This window comes from Manacus vitellinus, unplaced genomic scaffold (assembly GCF_001715985.3).
Source record: "Manacus vitellinus isolate BGI_N305 unplaced genomic scaffold, ASM171598v3 scaffold_19_pilon, whole genome shotgun sequence".
Taxonomy (NCBI): Eukaryota; Metazoa; Chordata; class Aves; order Passeriformes; family Pipridae; genus Manacus; species Manacus vitellinus.
Genome location: NW_021939395.1, coordinates 11,139,139 through 11,146,526, shown reverse-complemented (window position 1 = coordinate 11,146,526; position 7,388 = coordinate 11,139,139). Strand labels below are relative to the sequence as shown.

The 7,388-nt window shown below is 47.0% G+C and overlaps 1 long non-coding RNA gene across 1 annotated transcript; it reads left to right on the top strand.

The window, feature by feature from the left end:
- Nucleotides 1-933: 933 nt before the first annotated feature.
- On the top strand, nucleotides 934-6,041 carry LOC108639351. Its single transcript, XR_001920419.2, has 3 exons — nucleotides 934-1,091; nucleotides 3,331-3,406; nucleotides 3,524-6,041. It is a non-coding gene; the product is annotated as an uncharacterized LOC108639351 (long non-coding RNA).
- The last annotated feature ends 1,347 nt before the right edge of the window (nucleotides 6,042-7,388 follow it).

Here is a 7,388-nt window from a genome sequence, read left to right as displayed (position 1 = left end):
TGCCCGTTCCCTCCTTTTTTTAAAGCAAACGCGGCGACCCACGGGGCTGCCGGCCCCGCCCGCCCCCCACCGCCCCCGCGCGTAGGGAAAAGTTTTATACATTAACAAAAAGATACTGGTATAACCAAAGAATAATTCGCCGAAATAATTTAAAATATTTTAAAAAAAATTGGCAGCCAGCTTTTGCTATATTTTTTTTTCCTTTTCCCCTCGCTGGTTACTCGCTTTGTACAGGAAATTTGAATATCCTGGCAAGGTCCGGCTTCCCCGGGCAGCCTCGCAGCACTCCGGGAGCTGCAGTGATGGAGCAACGTGTGCAGCACTGGGGCTTTTCCCTCTCGAATTGATCCTAAATACAGTATTTTTCCCAACTATGCGTCAGGTACATAAAGACAATTTTTTTGCTTTTGGAGAGCTAATTTTCCAAGGTTAAAACATTAATTGGTGTCCCACCCCCCCAAAAAAAAGAAATTCTGCTTGTATGTTGTGTGTGTGTTACGTGTAGGTGAGGGACCATCTGCCAAGTTTCATCATCTTCTGCTCTGAAGAAATCCAAAGAACTCACCGGCAACTGTGAAAGTCTGTATTTAGTTAATCCACTTTAGTGGGAAATAACAGTAAAATTTTGCTGCTAATGCAGTAAACATTTATGAAATGTAAGAGAGAAGCTTTAAGTAATGCTTCAGGCAAACTGACCCAAATCTAAAAAAAGTAAAATCAAAGTGCTCTTGTTATGTTTTGAATTACTGTTCCATCTGACCAAAAAAAAAAAATTAGTTTTTTGTTTGAGTTTTATTTTTTCCTGTGCTTAACAAATAAACTTTATAGGAATCGGGCTTCCAGATCTGTCCCTTGTTGTTTAAAACTGGATGAGATGACAATGCAAAAAAATGGAAGTAACAAGAAGCATCATACTTGTCTTCTCCTCAGCAGTGTTGAGAAAAAACTGTGGATCCTGGAATTTTGCTGTGGATTTTACTGGTTTTCTGAAGTACTGTAAGTTGAAGTCTTGTCCCGCAGGCCCTCGCGAGCACCAGTAGCTCCTCGCCAGAACAACACCCTCGCCCTGGTGAATACAGCTGATCCTGCTGGTAACAGTGTCGGGGTCGAGTTTCACAGGGGGTGAAGTTAACGAATTAATTTTTTGCGTTGTTTGAATTCGCCCTTTGTAGCTGCAGTTTGGTTTTGGGCGTTCGGCCCCACCTAAGAGCGTGTGTGGTTTAGCGCGCGGGAGGTGCGCCGTGCTGGGTTTTACGTGAACCACTTGCTGCTTCTCCGGCCTTTTTTTTTTTTATGGTTAAATTAGCGAGGAGAAGAATTATTTTTTAATCGAGCGCGTGGGAAGTTATTCGCTCCCGCACGGCTTCGACCGTGGCAAACGGGGAGGGGAAAAAAACCCATATTTTCTGCATTTATTTTGTGCCGCCGGGAGTGAGTCTTAGCTGGGTAGGACACGTGTGAGGGCGATTTCGGTGCGATGTGAGCGCCGGGGAGATGCGCTGGAGGTGCCGCACAAATGAAAGTAACTCGGCCGTGTGCGGTTCCCACGTCTGGCTGCTCGTGCTCTCTCACAGCCACCTCTCTTCCCGCAGCCCTCGCTCGCCTTCGGCAGCCTGTCGGGGCTAGTCCTGTCGGGAATGGAGTAGCTGGAAGCATGTGGTGGTTGTCGATCAAGCATCGGGTCTGATCCCTGCTGTTGGCCACATCTGTAAATATTAGGACGTGACTTCTGTTTAAATTTTGCCGTTCAAAGGGAGGCAGGAACGAAGGTGGTGGGGTTTTTTTTCAGAGCCAGGCAGATATGAAGTGTTTTGGTGGTGTTACTCACGCCCTTATTTTCGTTTTGTCACCGTAGTTTTGTCTCGCTAATGAGCGTCTGGGACCTTCAGCTGTAATGAGATGATTTATTTTAGCCTTTTCTGTAAAATAGTAAATGCCTTTTTTAATTGTTTCAAGTGAGAACAATGACTTCAGGATTTGTTTGTGCATGTCTCCTGGAAAACTGTTCGATAGCAGAGTTGGGGTTTTTGTTCCTGTTTTTTTATAGAAAGGAAATGCTGAATATTTACTTGTCTTTGAGCTCACCTAGCCCTGCAGTGTGTGGGTCAGTAAAGGCTCTGTATGCAAATCTGTCCTGTCATGGGCTCCTGTATTTATTTCCTTTCCTTTCCCAGGGTGCTCCTTCTCACATTTTTTTTTCCTTCTCTTTTTTTTTCTGGTTACAGTGTCAGTGAGGAGGGATGAGGTTGTATTTTAAGGGAATCCTGTATTTCAGGGGGAATTTGTTTTGGTTTTGTGCGTGTGTTTGTGACTGGAGCGAGGCGGGGGGGGCGGGTGTTTTTTGCTTAATTGCCCAATATACTTTGGCAAGCAGAAGTTGCATTGTTTTGTGGACTGCATTAATGGATTTCTGCATGTTCAAATTCCCCAGTTATTTGGGGGATTTAATTAAACCTCTGTAGGCAGCTGGCTCATGGAGATGACAGGTAGAAGTTTCTATTTCTAGAAATAGCTGGTGTACACACTGCGAGTGTGGAGCTTGTGGCAGCACAAGGGCTGTTGTGAAGCTTTTGCATTGAGGTGGAGCTTTTGGGGCAGTTCTCATGTTTGGGGCTACCAGTACAGTGGGACACCCCCATTCCTGACCATGGTGGGACGCTGCTCCAGGGTTGGGGGTGCTCCTGGGTGCTGCCTCCCTGTGACAGCAAGGGGCTGAGCACCCAATAGTGCCACCACAAAAGCCCCAACACCCAGACAGCCTCTGTGCATCTTACCTGCTTGTCCTAGGCCTGGACCTAAACCAGCACAAATAAGATGTTTCCTTTGCTTCTCGTCTGCCAGGACCAATAGGTAGTTCTTGCTGCTGCTGTTTTAACCCTTCAGGGAGGGGAGGTGGGCTTGCTGCCAGCCATGGTTGTGCCCAGTGCTTTTCCACCCACCCCAGAGCTGCCGCTGTTTTTGTGTGGCTCATCCCTCCTTGATACAGAGGGTTATGATTCAGGGTTAGCAGCGTGCCTTGGGTACCACTGCCTGGAGTCACCCAGTGGTGCCAGTGGTGCTGGTAGCCCTGGCTGCAGGAATGGGGAGAACAGGGAGAAGAGGGATGCAATCACTCTTTAAGTTCTGCTTCATTGTCTGCCCTCTCTGGAGCTGAAAACTTGATTATTTTTAATTTTTCCCCTGATTTTAAAAATAATTGTGCCCATCTGAGCCTTTGTGGTATGTGTGTCCCTGGGGAGGGGACCTGCCCCACAGCCCCAGTCCCCCCTCCTGCAGTGTGGCGGTGCCTCTGCCAGCGCCTCGTAAACCCTTCTGTGTGTTGCTTTGTAGCTCCCACTGAAGCAGCAGTTGCCTGATTGTGTCCATGGAGTCAGTGCAGGAGGAGCTGATGTGCCTGCGTTCAGAGGTGAGTTGGGAAGGTAAGTTTGTGTGTCCCACCTGCTCCGAAATACCTGCGGCATCTGCATCCCTCTGGGTAAGCCCAGCGTCCTCTGAAATCCGTATCCCTTCTTGAGCACTGCAGGTAATGCCTTGGAGAGGTTGAGATGAGATCGAATCATCCTGTTCAGCTGCCCATTTCTGATTGAAAGTTGAGATTCCGTAGCACAAACTGAGTTTGAAGCGTGAGATGGGATGATCCAAACGCAGAACTTTCTATTGCTTAAGATAATAACACTGTCATGTCATAAACACACATATTTTCTCAGATATTTCACTGCTATCCCAAATTTCCACTTGCCCAATACTCAGTGTGAATAATTTTTCCCTCTGTGCTAGAGGCTGGCGGAGGTGTACTGAGCCCTTGCTTTGGAAAGTCCTTGCTGAAGTCAGCTGTTGCCCTCTTTGTTGAACTAGGCAAAAGTTTGGTTTATATATATATAAAAACATTAATTAAAACATGAACCTCAAACACCATCAAAATGGATTCTAGAGCTAAGTGTGTTTGCTGTTGCTTTTTTCTTTTGGAGTCACTTGAAGAGATGAAAGAAATAAGACTGCACAGGTACAGTCAAGTAAAACACTGTTACAGAAATAATTAATGGTAAAATTATGTGGAGGGTGGTTTTGATTTAGCTCGTACGGGTTTAACACTGGATACGTGTTGGCTTTGCAGTAAGGAGCAGTTGCTCATTAGGGAGTTGGCCCTGGTGGTGTCAATGTTGAGGACACTGAAGGGGTGAAAATACTGCTTTTTCTGTTGGCAAATATTTGATTTAAAATTTGCAATCGTCTGGCACGGGTCACAAGAGCTTTTGAAATTCCTGTTTTTGAGTTTGCTGAGGAGGCAGGGACTCGGAGGAGGCCGGGCTGGAACCCGGCGGCTCCTCGGGCACAAGGGGATGGCACAAGAATTCGAACCAACAGCGTCATTTCTGACATTGTTCACTGATGCTGCTTTTTAAGAAAATGAATTGAAGGAAGTTGTCACATAACTGGGACAAAAAAAAAAAAAAAGGTTGAAAGGAAACACAAAAAATGTCAGTCTGTCTGCACTGCTCCTGTGCAGCCCTCGCAGGCCGGTGTGTGAGTGCTGCTGGCAGCTGCAGGGCTGCAGCCTCTGTCTGCCCTACACTGGTACTTTCTGCTCTGGTGCAGGGCAGGGAAGGTAGTGAAGTTCCAGAGATCTTTAATTTCTGGTCACATAAGCTTTGTCCATTCAAATAGAAAAATAAACATAATCTAGTCTTTTTAAAAATAAAGGGATTTTTTTAGATTTCTCACAAGTCAGACTGAGCTGAATAAAAGTATTTTAAGGAAAACTTAACAGGTTTGAACTGTTGGAATCTGGATTTATTTGTCTGAAATATTAACGTTGAGACATCTGGAAAAGCCTTGGTGTTCAGCAGCCCCTAGGAGGAAAGTTCAAGGTTACATTTCCCCACAGACCATTTGGAAGGGCTGGGAAGGTCTGCAGGCTCTCTGCAGTAGAAAAACCAGGAGAGATCTGCAGGATCTGGAAGTGTATATTTGTTGGGACTGAGATACTACATGTTCTTTGGGTCTGAGTGGAATAGTTAATTTTATTTCCGATTTTGTTTCTGAAACTGGTTTGTTTGCACTGTGTAACTGCTTGTTCTCTTATAGTTACAGACTGTCTGGTAGCACCCCTGAAGAAAAAAACCCTGTCCTGTGGTGGTAATGCATGCATGTTAAACGACTTCATTGTAGAGTGTTCTTCAGTTCCTTTTATCATGGTTTAAAAAAAAATTATATATATATATATATTTTCAAAATACCATTTGGAATGTCAACATTCAGTGGGCTTTGAGGAGATGTAGCAGCACATCATGGTTTGTAGGGACAAGGAGATACAGACCATTCTGGGCTGCCTCATTACCTCAAGGATAAGACAAGAAAGTGAGCTTCTGGTTATCATAGATGTGGAAGCTAAAACATTCCCATGTATCCCTTTAGTTCAGTTGGACAGATGTGTGTAGACACGTTCTCTTGGTGCTGGTGTCTGTGCACATCCTTTGCAGCTGCAGATACATTCCCTCTGAGTCTGTGTGTGTGTCTCAGCAGGGCTGCAGGAAGGACTCATAGCTCCTTTTTGTTCTCCAGCATGGGCATGACCTGTGTTGGCTTGAGCTTCATATGTACTATATACCCCTCACCTATGGCTCTTTCATCCTTTTGCTGGCAAAGGATTGGCCAAGGTACCCTTGCCCTGTGTTTGGGGCAGAAAAGGGGGGTCTGGAGGCCGTGGAGAGCTGTCAGCAGTGCTCTAGCAGCACGTAAATACTGGAGTTTGGGATTGCCTGTTGCTCTCCAGTATTGCATTGCTGCTTTAGTGAGGCTGGAAATTGGTCCCTGCTGCAGGAGCCGGGGCTCTGGCCCTGGGAGTACCTCCTTGGCACCCCCACGGTGCCCCCACACTGCTGGGGGGCTCTTGTCTCCCACTCCAATAAACCACTGCGGAGGCAGCAACCAACGAGGGCTTGGTGTCGTTAATGGGGGGGGGCTGCACCCCAACACTGCTGGGGGTACTCAGTGCCCGTGCCCAGGGTGGATGGAGCAGAGGGCACTGCCACAGACATGGAGATGGCAACAAGCCCTTCCCTGGCGGGTGTGAGGAGGGAGTGGGAGGGGGGCAAGTCCTCAGTGGCAGGGGGGACAAGGGGCACTGCTGGCCCCTGGCTGCACCCTGCCTCCAGCAGCTGGGAAGGAGGGGTGTGTGGGAGAGAGTTGGGGGTTGCAAGGGCTGGTGAGGACCAGAGCAGGAGGAGGGATCCTCTAGTTGTGCCTGAGGTGCTCCTGAAGAAGCCGTGCTCTGTGAGGGATCATTCTCTGAACCCCTGAAGCTGCCCCAGGCAGTGTTGGGGTACCCCAGCTCAGGCACAGCCTGATTGGGGGGGGACCTGGGGCCAGGGGGGGGGAAGAGTTTGGAGGGGGCTGGAGCAGCTGATGGGAATTTGTCCACAGACCCACTGCAGCAGTGACTCCAGAGCCAGATGAGCCCCAAGATGAAAGGGTTTTCCTTAACACTACTTGAGGCTTCCCAACCCTGGTGGAATAGATAGAGGGACCACTGGGGAGGCAGGGATGCTCCTGGGAAGGGCTGGGATGATCCCTTCCTGGTCAAGGTTCATCCTTTGTGGTGGGAATGAGCTTGTCTGTCCTGCCAATGAAGGTGCCTTGTTAATAGCCCCAGTCTGGCAGCCTCCTGTTGAACACTGGCGGTTGTGAATTCTGGAACATTTTTTCAGTTATTTTAGGGCATTACTAAGTCATGGTCAATAGTTCTTGGGCAGGGGGTGGTGGGGGAAACTCCTTGCTGGTTTACAGCTTAAATCACAGCTTCTGCTCTGCATAGTGAATGTCAGTACTGACAAAGGATTGGTAAAAGGCACTGCCAGCAAACTGTTTCTGGCACAGGGAGGTGCAAGAGGGGGGTGTGTGTATGGGTAGGAGCAGCTTTTAAAAGCCTCTGCCTACAAAGGGGTCAAAGTCATAATGTTTGGACACACAACCAATGCATTTTGAGCTAGACATTGGTATTTTTCCATTTGTGTCTGTAAAATGGTTCATTCCCACTTTCTACAAGTCAAGCCCTTAATTGCCATATAACATTACTACCTTCCCTCAGGAAAATTAATGAGTTACTTGATTAACAGGGAAATTGGTCAATAAAGTGATTATTTGTGTACTTCTATACTTTATTAATTTTGCATCAGATTTTTTTTTTAGGAAGGTTTCTGTTGTTAACGTTTACAGGTGAAGTGTAAGAGTTAAAAATCAGGTTTAATTCTTCTTTTTAGCCCTTTCTGTTATGGTCAGTTTGATTTCACTGAGCTAGAAAAAGAGATTTCCACCTTGTTCACAGATAAAAGATGCCTGCTAAAACTGCTCTCAGGCTACAGTCTCCTGCCAGAATCAAAACGATGGTA